Raw genomic sequence first — 18,621 nt, 5'->3', positions numbered from 1 at the left:
GGACACAGTTAAATCCCTAATTGGAAAATTTTATCCCCAATTGGACATTGTTATACCCAACTGAACTATGTTATACCCCATTGGACTCTGTTATACCAATCGGACTCTCTTATACCCAACTGGACTTTGTTATCCCCAATTGGACTCTATTAACCCCAATCGGACATTGTTATCCACTACTGGACACTGTTATCCCAATTGGACTCTATTATACCCAATTGGACTCTATTATACACAATTGGACTTTGTTATCCACAATTGGACTTATTTATACCCAATTGGACTTTTTTTAATCCCCAATTGAACTCTATTATCCCCAATTGGACACTGTTATCCACAATTTGAAACTATTATTGTCAATTGAACTATGTTATACCCTATTAGAATCTGTTATCCCTAATTGGACTCTCTTATCCCAATCGGACACTATTATACTCAATTGGACTTTGTTGTCCCCAATTAGACTCTAATATCCCCAATCAGACACTATTATACCCAATTGGACTTTGTTATCCCTAATTGGACTATAATATCCCCAATCGGACACTGTCAATTATCCCAATTGGACTCTAATATCCCCAATTGGATTTGTTAAATGTAGAGCTAAATGCCGTTCAAGTTCGGATATGTTAAATATCGGGTCGACTCGGGTAAGAAATGACTTATTTTTTAAACAATTGGAACTTGGATTTGGGTTTAAATGGTTAAAAGGCTATGTTTTTAAATAATGGATCAATTAATTAAGGAATTAGATTTGGTTAAATTCTTAAATCCAACTGCTAATTATAGAATTATAAGAACTTCTATTTGTGTTATAATTTTTTTTAAATTATAAATATTTTAAAAAATGTTAGCTAATATTCTTAAACACTAAATAACAATAGGAAGACTGGAGTTGGTAATAAAAACATATTGGGGCCGGTAATAGAAAAATATTGGTGTCGGTCGGATTTCGCTATATAAATTTACATTATGTATTTATAAGAGTAACATTATGAAGGTAACATTTACAAATTATAAAAAGATAATGGTAATTAATGTATTTATAAGGGTAACATAATTTATAAGAGTAACTTTATATAAATTTACATTATGTATCTATAAGAGTAACATTTACGAATTCTAAAAAGATAATGATAATTAATGACAGCTAAAACTAAATGGTCGACCATAATTTCAAATTTCTCATAATATTTCCTTTGAAAATTTTCATATCTAGCTTACTAATGTCTGTTTAATATTAATAGGATTCTAAAATGGCGCCATTAATCAATGTTTAATTCAAAATTAACAAAAATTGAAAATTAACAAAAATTGAAAATTTCACATTGCCGCCATGAACAAATTACACTCCTATTGTTACGGAAACATACTCATAATGATTCATTCCACATCTTTTGGCGGTTTCTGTTCTAGAACTCGATTGACGATTTTCAGAAATAATCTTCTTCTACTAATGTTTGTGACGATTTGTATATGTTTATTTGCAATCAAAAACCCTCATTTTCATGTTACTTTGTGTCGTAGGTCATGGAATTGGAAGGAACATATGAGGAGAATGATGCATTGGAAGACCATTTTAATGAAGAATTTCACGATTATTCGAGTGACTCTGATATGAGTCCCTCAGATGACAATAACGAACATAAAGTCAATGATGCCAAAGATAATAAGAAAAGGGGATTGACCAGACTGCCAAAGATGCAAAGTGCCTACACAAATTCTGGTGGGAAAAAACATAAAGTCAAGTTCGATGCGTTTGGCAAGTTGAGTGGAAACTACATATCTGAATTCGTGAGTTTCTTAGGAGATCTGGTCAGGGAGAAAGTGAATGTCACTGTTCTTACATGGAGGGAAGCATCCAAAGAACTAAGGGATAAGTTGTGGGAAGAGATTATAGTAAAATGCGTGATCAATTATTTGTTAAATACATTATATTCCATTCTAATTGTAATTGTTATTTCAGCGTAATTACGAAGTAGACGAAGACAAAAGAAAAGTTGTTATGACTCGTCTCGGTTTGCTCTTAAGAAGCTTTATAAGTAGGGTGTATAAATGGGACATACACCCCAACCTAGGCAAACAAGTGAAGTTAGTTTAGAATTCCAAGATGGTTTCGGACAAAAATCCTTTACCAAGATCACTAAGACAGATTTGTCACGTATACACAATCCGACAAATTCAAGGTATAGGTCGATCTTTTTATCATCATCAAAATATATAATTTAATTGTTTTCATATTTTTATATTTATAAAATTTAATTAAGAATTGACATATGTGAGATTTAATTTTCCTGAAGGATTCGTCGGACATAAGGAAGGAAGCTCGGGCGAAGTCGCGTTACAACCACCGGTTGGGTAGAGGTGGATATGCTACTCTTGAAGAAAAAATGATAAACTTTTTATTCTTTAAAAATTCCCTAAATAGATGCTTAGGACTTAAAAAAAGATTATGTGATTTAATACTAATGCACTTTTCCTATAAATTATAACAAGCTTGCAAATAACGAAGTTGAGAAAGATGTACCTCCCTCCCGGTGTCTAATGTGGTATAAAGCCCGTCAAAACAAAGATGGTGAAATAGAAGATGAGGAGGTTAAAATGCTAGGAGAGCAACTAGTGAGTTCAGGAGACTCTCTTTAATTTATTCATATCGTATTGCTAAAGTTGATTGATTTTGCATATTATTTGAACATAAATGATTTTACATATTATTTTGTGTAGCTGAAAAAGGAAGAAAAAAATCATTGCTGGGGAGTTGAAGGTTGATCAAGGCGAGGATGCCATGACACTGGTCTTTGGCCATGAATAACGTGGTTGCGTAAGAGGGGTAGGAACTGGAGTAATGTCTTCTATATATCTTCACGGTCCACGATGAGTAAGATGATCGACAAAAGAACAAATAAAGGAGCTTCAACTTATGGTCCAGTCTGAGAGAGACGAAAATGAAAAAGAGAGACAAGAAAGACAGAAACAAGGTGAAGAACTTATGTTGATGAAAAATGCGCTTGATAAACAACAAGCTGACATGAGAGCGTTACTATCCAGCCTTGCTATTCAGGGGATTCACGTGGGGACAAAACCGAATCAACAACAAGTAAGTGAATCTATCTATAATATTTTTATAAATATAAATCAATTAATCCATTACTAATCCATTATACTCATGAAAAGCAGTCTCCGACTCTTTCAAGTGGGTCCCAAAAGAATCAATCTGCATATTCGGTGGGTCAGAATGACGACACCGTTACTGATGGTATACTTTAACTGAAACAGTCCACAAAGGTTAACATAACTCTAGTAACTTGTTATTTTATTTTATTATTATTTTTATTAATTCAATTCTATTATAACATTATACTTTAAATATGAGTATTTGATCAGGGCAACGAGACAGGTCCTAGAAATCATTCTCCAAGTCAATTCTGAAGAAAACTACAACTTTGTCTAGTAAGAATGACCGAGCCACTTCTGCTGCAGGCAAAAGGAAACATTGTACACTTGAGAAAGTCAATCAAGTAAGTTATTCTTTGAATAATTCAGTAATTTACAATCTTCATTAATTATTTGTGGGAATTATAAATTGTTATTTAGGACTCTTCCAAAACCGTCAAAATGAACGCAGAAATCTCACATGTGCCAGTAAATAGTCATTCACCAAAAGGAGAACGAATATATACTTTTACAAGTATGTTTTTGTATTTTTTTTCTTATGACGTAATGGAAAAAATTATAAAAGATTATCAAGTGTCGACTAGCAATTGTGTCCAAGAGAAACGTTGTCGCTTTTCGTAGGATTTACTTGTCCGAAGGTCTATAAACATCTCACAATGTTCTAGTCCAAGAGGACTGCTACAAAGTGTCGATTTACCAATTGATACAAGATGCAACATTTTTACCTCATGAAATCCCTGATGCGCAAATAGTCGGGGAAGCTGCTTGCAGTTTTGTTCCTTGGCCGAAGGATCTTTGTATTATCGATAAATAAAAGGAAATTACAACCACAAGTGTAACTAAAAGGTATATATTGGTAATTTTGTGTTAAAAATAGTGTGATAACTAACTACATATAATCATTGCCTACCGAGATATTTGTGTCTACATCCGATTAACAGTCACAGTCTTTAGAAAAGACTGTGATCTAAAGACTGTGACTACAAGTATATTGGTAATTTTGTGTTAACAATAGTGTGATAACTAACTACATATAATCATTGCCTACCGAAATATTTGTGTCTACATCCGATTAACAGTCACAGTCTTTAGAAAAGACTGTGATCTAAAGACTGTGACTACAAGTATGTTATAGGGTCACGTAACTACGTAATATATGTCACTAAAGGGAAATGTAATAACAAATATTCAAAGATAGTTAAAATAAGAGATGTCACTATAAGGTATGTAATAGTCACAACTTAGATTAACATTTGTGTGATAACTAACTGCGTATAGTCACACTGTTCAAAATTATTTGCCACAAAAACTATTAAAATACTCATATTTATTTAATAATAGTGTGACAACAAATGTGTTAGGGTCATGTAACTACGTACTATATATCACTAAATGGAAATGTAACAAGAAATTTTGAAACATAGTATGACTAAAGGATACATAACAGTGACACTTAAAATAAGACAAGTTTATATTAAACGTTTTAGGTCACATTTTCATTGGTGTTATGTCACTAGAAGGTATGTAATAGTCACAACTTAGATTAACAATTGTGTGATAACTAACTACATATAGTCACATTGTACAAAATTATTTGTCACAAAAAATAATAAAATACTCACATTTATTTAATAATAGTGTGACAACAAGTGTGTTAGGGTCATGTAGCTATTAAATATATGTCACTAAATGGAAATGTAACAAGAAATTTTGTAATTTATTGTGACTAAAGGATACACAATAGTGACATTTAAAATAAGACTAGTTTATATTAAACGTTTTAGGTCACATTTTCATTGGTGTTATGTCACTAGAAGGCATGTAATAGTCACAACTTAGATTAACGATTGTGTGATAACTAACTACATATAGTCACACTGTTCAAAATTATTTGTCACAAAAAATAATAAAATACTCTTATTTATATAATAATAGTATGACAACAAGTGTGTTAGGGTCATGTAACTACGTACTATATGTCACTAAATGGAAATGTAACAAGAAATTTTGAAATTTATTGTGACTAAAGGATACACAATAGTGACACTTAAAATAAGGCTAGTTTATTTTAAACGTTTTAGGTCACATTTTCATTGGAGTTATGTCACTAGAAGGTATGTAATAGCCACAACTTAGATTAACAATTGTGTGATAACTAACTACATATGGTCACACACTCACACTGTTCAAAATTATTTGTCACAAAAACTATTAAAATACTCTTATTTATTTAATAATAGTGTGACAACAAGTGTGTTAGGGTCGTGTAACAACGTACTATATGTCACTAAATGGAAATGTAACAAGAAATTTTGAAACTTAGTATGACTAAAGGATACACAACAGTGCCAATTAAAATAAGACAAGTTTATATTAAACGTTTTAGGTCACATTTTCAATTGTGTTATGTCACTAGAAGGTATGTAATACTCACAAGTTAGATTAACAACTTGGTTTCTAATTGTGATAAAATACCAACCAATAGTCACACTGAACATAGTGTAATGCGACAAATTTTAAGCAAAACGTCACATTGAAAAAAAATTTCATGTGACCAATTATAGATATATTGCCACTAACCTGAAAAACATGTGTCACTGAAAGGGTTTATATTGACAATATTTGATAAAATTGGAGCAAAAATCACTGGTCTATAGTGACACCTCTACTCTATGGTTACTGATTTTTATATGACACACTGACGATTTTTTGTGTGTCACCAAACAACATCTACAATGGCGCGACCTATGGTGACATATTTAGCGAAAAAAAATCATCACTAACTACCTATAGCGACGATTTTTGTGTGTCACCGAAGCCCGATTTTGTACTTGTGTTTAATGACTTTTCAGGGTTCTCTCTTTGAGCACGTGTTTGAATATTCACCGAAATGAATACCTAGATGATAAACCACATAAAGATCTCAATGGTTCCAGAAAACTAGTGCATCCCATCAATACAGGATTTAAGGCCATAAAACCATACACCGTTGAAGTGTAGATTATATACTAGATACATAAAACATTTTTATTAACACTTTAGTTTTGTGATCTACTGAAAAATAAGGCTTGGCTATGACAAGTTATTACATCTCTGTCTTCATTACCAAGAATTTTGCTTGAATTATAACCCATCTTTCAATTTGGCTAGTTAGGTTTATATCACTTATTCCCTTACTTGTATTTAAAAAGCCTACCAATGCACCGGACATTAAGCAATAGACTTTTATACTTAGTATTTCAGGTACTTGGAACAAGAAGATCAATGTACTATCATTTTCCTTTTATGCTTTAAAACTCATTTTGAGGAGCATTTTCTATTGTTTTTGTATTTTTCATATTTTTTAATGTTTTTGGAATTTATAATTTTTCAAATGATTTTGAATTTTAAGATTTATCAAATGTTTTTGTATTTTACTAAATCATTCTCCCCCTAATATCAAAAACCATTTAAATAAAAAATATTTACAAAGAAATATGACTTCAATGAATGGCTATTCAAGGTCGGAATCCATAACCTCGGGATCACTTAATTTCCCACCTCCCAAATTCTTAACACCGTTAAGCCCCAGCAAATAAAAAATATGTTTTTATCGAAAGCTTTAGTAAAAAGATCGGCTTTTTGTTCGTCAGTGTGAATTTTGTCTACGGTTGTCAACTTCTTCTTGTAGGAATCACGGATGAAGTGATACCGTATATTGATATGTTTAGTCTTAGATTGACTTACCCGGTTCTTAGTTATGGATATGGCAGCAGTATAATCTACAAAAATTGGAGTAGTAAGAAATTTCAAACCGTAATCATGCATCTTTTGTTGTATTCATAAAACTGGAGAATAGCAACCGGAGGCAGCCACGTACTCAGCTTCACAGGTAGATAGCGATACAGTCGTCTGCTTCTTACACTACCATGTCACCAACTTTCTACCAAAGAATTGACAACCGGCGGTGGTAGATTTAGCATTCAGCTTGCAGCTTCCATAATCCAAATTACAATATTCTCTCAGCTCAAATACAACGTCTCGTGGATACCAAAGACCGACCCCTGGACATCCCTTTGATACCTAAGTATCCGATTCACTAACGACAAGTGAGGGACTCATGGATTGGATTGATATCGGGCGCACAAACACGTAGGATACATGATGTCTGGCCTTGAGGCAGTGAGGTACATGAGGAAACAATATCCATGATTAAGCAGGATAAGAGTGCTGATCGGCGTTGAATCAGGCATATTGAACTTTTTAAGGATATATTTGACATACTTTTACTAGTGAATAAAGATACCATCAGACATCTGTTTGATTGCAAATCCAAGAAAAACTTCAATTCTCCCATAGCACTCATTTCAAACTTCGATTTTATAACTTCTTCAAAATCTTTGCACAGAACATCGTTTGTCGACACAAAGATGATATCGTCAACATAGACATGAAATATCATTAAATGGCCATATACTTCCTTTATGAAGAGTGTACAATCGACGGTGCCACGAACAAAGATATCGTCTAACGGTGTTGAGACAATGTTTCATACCAAGCTCTTGGGGTTTGATGTTATCCGTAATGAGCTTTGTCGAGAAAATAAACCTTATATTTGTTTATTAGATCGACAAACCCCGGTGGTTGTCCCACATATACTTCTTCACCCAATTATATATTAAGGAAAGAAGACTTTACATCTAGCTGATAAACCTTGAATCCTTTCCAAGATGCAAAAGCCAAGAAAATTCTGGTTGTTTCAAGTCTAGCAACGGGAGCATAGACTTCGTTATAATCGATTCCTTCCCTTTGATTAAATCCAAGAACCACCATTCGAGCTTTGTATCTGACAACGATCCCATTTTCGTCCCTTTTACACTTGAAGTCCCACTTGGTATTTATGCACCGTTCCTCATCAGGTAGATCAACAAGTTTCCACACACCAAGTTTCTCAAACTGTAATAATTCTTCTTGCATTGCATTGAACCAACTATCTTCTGTCAAGGCTTGATTTTAGGTCTTCGGTTCAATTTCTGAGATTAAGCATTTGAATAAGAACCGATTTTGAATAGGAGCAACCTAAGTATAATAACAACGAAGGCTCTGGTCAATTTGACTTCGCGTTTGTACTCCAGTATTAAGTTCATCAATAAGGTTCTCTTCCGAATGATAAGACAATGTTCGAGGAATAAGTTCATAAGGAACCACCACATCAGTTGGAATATTAGTGACATTCTCTTCTTCAACAACTTCATTAGAAACATGAGTTGGTTGAACCAATGATTCAATCACATCATCATGATATTCACCATCATCATCATCATCAAAGGATGGTTTAGCCAGTGTATCTTCAAACGGATCTTCAACATCTGGTGCCGGGTCATTAGTAAAGAGTGGAACTTCTGGTGTTGTAATTTCTTCACTAATTCCTTCACCCAAATATTTTTTAAATAGCAGTGTGGCCATTTCATCAGTGATTTATTTTTCAGTAAATGAGAAACAACTCCACAAGCGGTCATAATCAAACATCCACGATTCCCTTTCGTTGAATTGGATTAGCATAACGTTGACAATCAACATGTTGCAATTGCATAATCCGGTTAATGCTAGGTAAGAATACTCGTCGTAATGGCCTAGCATAACCAATAAAGAATCCCACCACGGACTTAGCACCAAATTTACCATTAGGAACAAGAATAGTACATTGTGATCCAAATGGCTCAACCCACTTCAAATTCGGGTTTAGTCGATTAAGCAACTCGAAACAACTTTTGCCAAACTTCTTTACCGTTAGAATGCAGTTGAGAGTATAACAAGCCGAGCCAATTGTTTCTGAACAAAAGGGAACTGGTAGTTTAGAATCAGCCAAGATAACCCTTACCCCTTGATGTTTCAATCTAAGTTTTATTATTTCGTTCAGCAATTCCATTATGTTTTAGTGTATAAGAAGCATTGAATTCATGAAGAATACCACGTTCATCAGAATATTGAAGCATTCAGTTGCTCCTAACTCGGTACCATTGTCTCTTCTGTTCTTCTGATTGGCAGATTATATAATATCTCGAGTTTCTTGAATAAGATCATTAACTTGTCAAAAGTATCATCTTTCGACTCAAGAAATATCACCCACGAGAAGCGTGAGTAATCATCAGTGACCAGCAAACAGAAGAGTTCCCGGGTGATACTTTTGACATTCACGGGACCAAATAAATCCATGTGTACCCTCTCGATAGGTAAGATGATTGAGTTTAGAGACCTCGTCGGGTGAGACTTCTTCTTTTGTTTTCCCTTCTTACAACTCAAAAAATCAGTACTCAAATGAAATCCTTTGTCGTTTACCCGTTCAACAAGTTGGTTATGAACAAGATAGTTCATTTTACAAAAGTTGGTGTGACCCATTTGTCGATGCTATAACACTGACTCCTTTTCTGATGCCTTGGTGACAAAGCACTGAGCAATGCCTTGCGTAGATGATGCAACACTCATATTAAGAACATAAATGTCATTCTCTCACGGTGCCTTCATTAATACCTATTCATCCGGTATCTTGAATCCTATCTTCATAATCAAACATTCTTGACTAGTACAGTGAGTTAAGAAGCCTTTATCACAGATTTGTGAAATACTCAACACATTATTCTCCAACTCAGTATTGTAGTTCACATTCTCAAACATCACCTTCCATTTGACAAAGTACCTTCACCAACAATTTGACCTCCTTGATTTCCCGCAAACCCCATATATCCTCCTTGAATAGATTTGACAATTTTTAGCAAATGAAGAGTTCCAGTCGTGTGTCAAGTGGCCCCACTATCCATAATCCAACGTGATTCATTGTATCTTAAAATCCCCTACAAAAGAATGCGATTAGTGAAACAAGGAAACCAAAGCCTTCTTGGTCTAGGGTTGTTTCAATTTACCATAAAAACAATCATCAAAATTATCATCCTCACAATCAGTCAATGATTTAACTGATGAGCATGAGTTAAACAAATTAGAATTAGAAGGCTCAAATTTTAAAGACTCAACATATTTTTTCAGTGTTTAACTTAGCAGATTCATCTTTCTCAATTGTTGATTCAGATTTGTCAGGTTTATCCTTTGTTTTACCCTTAACTACCCAGTTCTGCCCAACAGAACTTGTCTTCTTATAAATACTATCAATAGTTTTCTTAACCTTTGAAGATTCACCAACCTCAAAAACATTTTTGAAAAGTTCCTTCTCTACATCTCATTTTAAAATCTTAATGGGTGGAGATGTAGGTCTCACAAATGGAACTTTCACACGTGATTTTTTATTCACCACAGGCTTCATCTCTTGGGAACGAGAGAATCATTTTGGACATGAGTAGAACAAATGTCCTTCCTCATTAAAACAAAAAGATTTCATCCTATCAACCAACTTGTTAACAGGATGAACATGATTCTCTTCCCCATCTCTCTTGGCCTTAAGTCTATAAAACTCATCATTAGATTGTTTTCTAAAGATGGCCTCCTTTTCTTCCTTAGAGGTTTTACCCTCTTTGAAACAAACACAATGTATTTTGTGATAAAAACTAGTTTTAGCAAATTTAAATTTTTGATTAACAATTTTAACACTTGATTGAGTTTCAGTTTTTGCTTAAGACAACACATGTTGTGCAGCTTGCTTACCCACTTCGCTCTCACACTTAGAACTTTTGAAGGACTTAACAGGTTTTTCATCACATTAAAGAGATGATGAATTATCATTATGTGGTGAACCAGTCATCACATTCATCACCATGAAGAACCCTTCTGGTTCTTTTCGAACATAAGAGCTCCAGATAGGTGGCGGTACAGAATGACATTTCGGACCATCCTTTTTGTCCCTTGAAATATTAGCAGATGCTTTTGGGACAATATGATGAAGAACATAAGATAAGGCAGAATAACTTTTAAGTTTACTGTAAATTTTTCAGTTTCAATTTTAATCAATTGAAGTTTCTTTTTAAGTTATGCTTTCTCATCAATATGCCAATTAATAGCAATCCGGTTATCCTCAACCGTGTGTTTAGGCATAGAGATTATTTTCTCATCTTGTAGGATTTTAACCACAAGTTTTTCTCACATGTTTGATTCTTGTCCTAAGCCTCTTTAATATGTTTATAATCAAGAAACACATTATTGTAGTCAGATTTTAATGGATCAATTATAAAATCATTTTCAACACATGACTCACAAACACGTTTTTGAGTAGAAAATTTTACCTGCCCATCCACGCAAGCATGATGAATGGACTCATCTTCAACATCTTCATTATTCACTTCATCAACCGTCGCTGGAACATGTTTAGCTGGCACAGTTACATCACTCATTTCTTCAATCATTACGATGGAACTTCATCAGCTGTTTCTATCTCATCTTCATCATCAACTCCAAAATCAATATTTCCATGAGGCACCTCCTCTCCATTAAACCAACCTGCAAAACTTTCAAACACATCAGGTGGCAAAAATGATTTAAAAAATTCATTTGAAATTGAATCAAAACTCTTAGGAGATTTGTCTCTTCAAGGACACTTGTCATATCAGTGTTGTTCTCCTCTTGATCATCACAGTCCCTTCATATAGTTGTGCATGACAAGATTTTGATGACGAGGCTTCGAGCTTCTTTGATAGTTCAGCTGGTATAGGAGAGCTTTGATGATAGGTGGCCTGCCTATTGTATTCCTTACCAAAAGGATTAAGACTAGCATCTCCAACTTATGTTTTCCTGCATTCCCTCTTGAAATGCCCTTTCTCTTTGCATAGAGAACATCGAACCTTTGACTTGCCAAATCCCAATTTTGAAGTAGTACCATCAAGACAATTCTTTCCAGTAATTACCCAGAATCTTTGATCCCTTCTGACAACACTAGCCATGCACCAATGAATATCCAACATCTCAATCTCTTTAGGATTGATTTTATCATAATCCTCCTTTGATATATTGTAGTTTCCAATTCTTCCCACTATTAAGCATTCATATGACTCAAGGACGGATCCTAGAACCGCCATATGTTCTTGAACATTCTCGACAGTAAGTCCGTTGTTGTTCTTGATGTTAATAGCTATATTGCATTGCACAACATCAGGAGCAGATTTGGTTCCAGAATAAGTGCTTGTGTAGTGTGGTATGTCAGGTGGTTGAATTGATTGAGAACTACCACCAAAACTGCTATTTGTGACAAAAGCAGTTTGGATCTTCGGGCTAGGAGCTTCCACAAATGGTGGTGAATTGAAGTATAACCCGATGTCTTAAGTTACGACAGCATATTTCATTTTCTGCTTCTTGTGGAATTCGAGCTATTGTGTTTCCGATTTTTCAATGAATCAGCTAAAGTCAATCTTGCATATGCAATCAGGTTTGATCGCTAAATCATAATGAAAGTCTCCCAGTCATCAAATAGAGAATCAACAAGCTTATAAATGTACTCATACTCTTGCTTATCAATGCCCAATCTATTCATCTCATTCACCAAGTGACAATACCTCTCGATAAATTGTGCCATTGATTCACTTTTTATCATAGTGAAAATATCAAACTCATTCTTAAACAAAGCAATCTTAGACTTCCTCATATCTAGATTTCCTATGTCTTTGTAAAGTAAAGCTTCCCAAATTGAATGACACGAGTTGTAACAGTTGGAAATCTCTGACTTAATGGCTTGTTGGAAAAGATTCATCATTTTCTTCTCTCTAAGAAATCTTGCATTATCATCCTCAGGAATTTGAGATAACCAATAGCTTGTACCATTTTCATTACGTGGGATGATGCATTCTACTTAAACTGCTTCCATGCCTCATAATTCGCAGCTTGAACATAGGTCTTGAACTTATGAGCCAAACTTGGATAATATTCCATCCTTAAAAGCTTCGTCAGCTTAGTAGACATCATTTCATTCTCTAAGATGATATTCTGAACTATTGGCGAAGGGTGTGTCACAAAATCATTCACTTATTCCATCGTTGCACGAATATCAAGAAAATCCGCAGCTCTGGCGTATATGTTTATGTATTGTGTAAGTAGTATGTGGCGTATAAATCTCAACTTATACGGCGTGAAACTTTTTACAATATAACTCAGTTATACGACTCAGATTAAACGTATAACCCACTTATACACTGATCAACTTATACAGGAAAGAAATCTTATATGGCAAGAGACTTATACCGCTAGAGAACTTATACGGAGATCATGAACCGCTTATACGGAGAACAAGATACTTATACGTTGCAGCTTCTATTCAAACAACATGATCTTGTAACTTGTTGAATCTAATTGTAAGTGATTAATAATCCTTACAGAAACAACCCTTGATCGACCGAAGAACAACCTTGCTTGATGAAGTGTAGTTTGTTCTAACCTAACACTAAAAAGAATTGCAGAAGATAACCTTACACGAAATAAGATGCCTTTCTTGAATATATGTAAACCTTGCTCGAAGTGCCGATTTGCTTGAATTCCATACTTAGCATATTTATGAGGAGGTTGAGAAGATTCAAATCATCCTTCATCATCTTTTAGGCCCAACACGATAAAAAATGACACGCAAAGATATACCATGATAACAAACGATACACTGAACATAAATCTGAGTCAGATGATCAACTGAGAATTGTTCATTGACCGGGAAGAAATGAGCGGACGTAGTGAGTCGGTCAACTATAACCCAAATACCGTCTTGGCGGCTTCGAGTAGTCGGAAGCTTGAACAAAAATACATGGATACATCTTCCCATTTTTATATAGGGATGTTCGGTTGTACGAGCAAACCAGGTGGTCGTTGATGTTCAGCCTTAAGTTGAGCGCAAGTAAGGCATTTGTCCACATATAACGCGATGTCTCTCTTCATACCAGGCTACCAGAATGTGGACCATATATCAAAATACATCCTTTCCTCACTGGGATGAATAGAACATAGAGATTTATGAGCATCGTCCATGATGAATTTGCAAAGAACTTAATTGTTAGGACCGACAAACGATTAAGGTAATACAACAAACCATCGCGCATGGTTTCAAGTGGATTCTCAGCACAACAGGACATTTCATTATACATGTTACCCTTGGTGATAGAGCCATGTTGAGCTTCAAAGATACAAAGTTGAAGATCAGTTTGAACGGTCACACTAGGAAACAAAATCGATTTCACCTAGTTCTTTCGAGTATGGGCATTGGCTACAATGTTCACTTTACCAGGGTAGTAACGAGTTTCATGTTCGCAGTCACTAAGTATTTTGGCCCATCTTCGTTGCCGCATGTTCATATCCTTTTAGTCGAAAATATGTTGAAGAATCTTGTGGTAGCTGAATACCACACATTTAGTGTCGTAGAGGTAATGTCCCTTAATTTTCAACGTGAATACAACGGCACTGAGTTCTAGATCATGCATCGCAAAATTCATTTCATTAACCTTAAGTTGTTGCGAAGTGTAAGCAATAACTTTACCTCATTGCATAAGAAAACAACTGAGGCCTTGATTAGAAGCATCGCTATAGACAACAAAATCCTCAATGCCCTCGAGGAGTGCAAGGATTGGTGCATTGCAAAGTATACCCTTAAGAATTTGAAAAGCTTCATCTTGCTTTAGCCCCCATACATAAGGTTTATCCTTGTGAGTTATAGCGGTTAGGGGAAAGCGATCTTGGAAAAATTAAGATTGAAGTGACGATAGTAACCCGCAAGACCAAGAAATGAACAAACTTCAGTAGGAGAGGTTGGAGTTTATAATTCTTATTAGCTTCAAATTTGGTTGGGTCAACGTTGATACCCGTTTTGTTTACTATATACCCTAAGAATGGAATTTCATTCAACTAGAACTAGCACATTGATAACTTAGCATAAAGTTGTTCCTTCCGTAAGAGATCAAGGATGAAATGAAGATGTTTCTTGTGCTCGGATTTGGACTTAGAATAAATAAGAATGTCGTCAATAAAAACAGTTACGAACTTAACTATGTAAGGTTTGCATGCGAGGTTCATTAGGTCCATAAACACCAGGGGTGCATTGGTTATCGTGAAAGGCATAACCCTAAATTCTTAATGTCCATATCGAGTCCGAAAACGGAGTTCAATATTTGAATAACATGAAGCTCCTTGGAGTCGATCAAATAGATCGTCAATACGAGGCAAATGATAACGATTCTTGATTGTGAGCTTATTGAACTCACAGTAATCGATGCATATACGGAAAGATCCATCTTTATTCTTGACGAAAAAACGGGTGCGTCCCACAGAGACTAACTAGGGTGAATTAATCCTTTTCTGAAAGTTCTTGGAGCTGATTAGACAACTCTTGTATCACAGAGGATGCAAGACGCTAAGGAGCCGCAGCAGTCGGGGTTGCACCAGGCACGAAATTGATTCAAAATTCAACTTTAGGAATAGGAGGAGGACCTGAAACATCATCGGGAAACACTTCGGGTTACTCTTGAAAAACAGGAATGTCTTCAATTTTCTGTTCCTTCTTTTCCACCACATGAAATACGAATGCTACATACTTCTTTCGTAAGTACGTTTTGGCTTAAAAATAAGTGATAAGATGTAAACTTGAGGGAGAAGGCTTTTCGCCAGAGACACGAAAAAGTTGACTGTCATTGAGCGGGATACGAATGAACTTCTCGAAGCAAACGGTTTCAGCTTGATTAAAGGATAACCAGTCCATACCTACTATGATGTCAAAGCTTCCCAATTACATAAGAATGAGATCGATCGAGAACTTGTGGCCATTAAGGTTTAACTTGCAATTTCGAATGACAGAGTCGATTGATACAGATTACCATTAGTTACCTCAATAGTTCATAAGTTTCCATGCTTAGATCGGGTTTTATCAAGCAAAGGTTCAAATTTAAAAGACATAAACCACATATCAGCACCGGTATCAAATAAAATAGATGTGAAGTCATGGTTGACGAGAAACGTACAGTTAACCACGTTGCCACTTTGCTGAGCTTGGTTGGTGTTGACCATGAAAGCACGCCCATGAGTATCTTGAGGAGCTTGAGCACCTTGAACGGTTTGACCACCTTCTAGTGGAGGAGCTAGAATGGTTAGATGCCTGCTGAACTTTAGCTTGGTTAGCCAACAATTGAGGAACTTGTGGCTAGTGAGCTTCCCGAGTGGTAAGTTTAGACCTGATACAGCGGAGCTGGAGCAAGCTGAAGAAAGTTCACATTCGCGAGTCATGGCATGCGTTGCAAAAGTGGCCAGGTTAACCACATTTATAGCAATCTGGCATCTAATTCATGGGTTGAACATACATCATAGGACGGGGGTTAGGTTGAGCAAACCGCGGAGGAGCATTGGGCATAACAGTGGTTTCACGGCAAGTGGCACTAAGGTGCCTGGACCGGTTGCATTGATGACAAACGACATAAGATGGAAAGTGACATTGACAATTGTTGAACAACAGATGGGGTCCGTTGTACAGTTTCTTGAGAGGTGGTGCGAGGTTAGCTTGGGATTGAGGTGGAACTTATTGGGTTAGCGTGTAGTTCTTGCGGTTCTTATTGCGGTAGTTTGAGGAAGAGGCAGGCTTTTATGACTCGGGTTTGGATTCTTTGGCTTCTAAAATAAGTTTATCATCGGCTTCTTTGAACCTTCAATGTCAAAGTCCCTAATTTAATATGATTAGTGGTCAAGGTTGTAGCAGGATTGATCGTGTCTCCAAGCTCTTTGGGAGCACTACTGAAGACACTATCTTGGATTTGTCTCAGTAGTCCCCGAATGTAGTTCTCGATGGCACTCGAGGATGAGGTAACTAGGTGGTGTACTAACACACTAAGTTCATTGAAACGAGATGTGTAGGCTAAGTGCTCACCACTTTCATGTTTAAAATTACATAACTCGATCACCAAATTCATGAGCTCATTTGGAGGGCATAATTGTTTGGTCATCAAGTCCATTATTTCATACCAAGGTAAGGCCATGGGAATTTGGGCAGCTCGGGCTGACTTTTACGTAACGTACTAGGTAAGTTCCCCTTTTACAAAGACACTTGAAGCAAAAAGAGTTCACTTGTCATCAGGACATTCAATATGGGGGAATATGCTTTCCACTTATTCGTACCACTAAAGTAAGGCAGTGGTACCTTGATTCCCATCAAACTCTAGGGGTTTGGCACTGGTGAAGTTCTTGAACGAGCAAACGGGAGCCTTAGGTTCAGACGAATTAGAGCTGATGCTAGAAAGTGAGGTTTCGATGAATTTGAGTCATCATATCAGGAAGGACCGCTGCTGGTTGTTTGGTGATCTGAGTAGTCATCTTGCGGATCGAGGTTCTAAAAGAACAACGCTTAGAGTGACGGGAAGCCATTCTGCGAACAATGATAATGAAAATCGTGAAACTCGAAATAGGGTATGGTATGAAAATCCTTGTTAAAGTCTATTTAATAATAATAAAAAAAAGTAAATAAATAAAAATCATTACAATGATAAAAACATTGTGGGGAACTTAGAGTTTTCATGAACCACATTGGACTCTTTTTCCGAAAATAAAAGAAATTCGTAATCAAATTGAACAGAAAGCTGGGTATTCGTGTATCACCCCGACTTAACAAACTTTTAGTCAAAGCAGTTAAAATAGATTGTAAAACATTAAGGGTCGGAGTCACACATCGCGTAAACCACCATGACTTGCATGACATCCTTAGGAGTGTAAAGATATTATTTTCACAAAGAGAACATAGACACGTTTGAAAGCTTTAAAGTTGTGATTCATATGGAGTTTGATGTGGTATGCTTTGGATTAGTAGGTTTCACACCCTTTCTAAACTCTCCAGGTAAGCAACCGGGTCCCACGTCTCATTGGGATATATGCGCATTGCTTATCCATAGGTTTCAATAACCTTGGTGTCAAGAGTTTGGAAAACAAGCATGCCACGTAGAAGCATCTTTAAGAAGAAGAAATATCTGAAAACCGAAAAAAAAATTTGATTGTTGAAAATGTTTGAAAATATTTGCTTTTAGGCATAAGCCTTGGAATTGTATGTGTGCTTATGTATATGAGGCGTAAAATAATTAATAATGAAACAGTAAGCTAGTTTATTAAACAATCAAATAAGGCCCATATAATTTCTAATCATGAAACCTTAAACAAGTAAGCTATAACTAACTAGAACACTACGTCTAATGCCATATGTCACGGTCTGATACCAATCAATAACACCTCTGCTTCAGCGAAATCGCTCAAGTGTGATGTACAGATTGCTCAAAACACATGTGACACTATTAAGTGACAATATTATCATTAATTCATTTTAAATAATTAAGTACACAAGTTCATAATAAACAAAATACATGGAAGTGAAACACTTCAAACATTTATTTAAAATATCCTAAGTCTATTGTCTTCATCCATGTCATTCTCTAATAATGGTACATGTAGCATATGTATAAATATTGTCAACTAACTAAATAGTTAGTAAGTTCACACAGTTTGATATAAATATGTAAAAACCATACGATTCTA

Source organism: Bidens hawaiensis, unplaced genomic scaffold (assembly GCF_021521415.1).
Source record: "Bidens hawaiensis isolate Kalapana, Puna unplaced genomic scaffold, B.hawaiensis_p1.1 tig00000416_1, whole genome shotgun sequence".
NCBI classification, from domain to species: Eukaryota; Viridiplantae; Streptophyta; class Magnoliopsida; order Asterales; family Asteraceae; genus Bidens; species Bidens hawaiensis.
The sequence above is the reverse complement of the archived record's forward strand: the minus strand, read 5'-3'. Positions refer to the sequence as shown.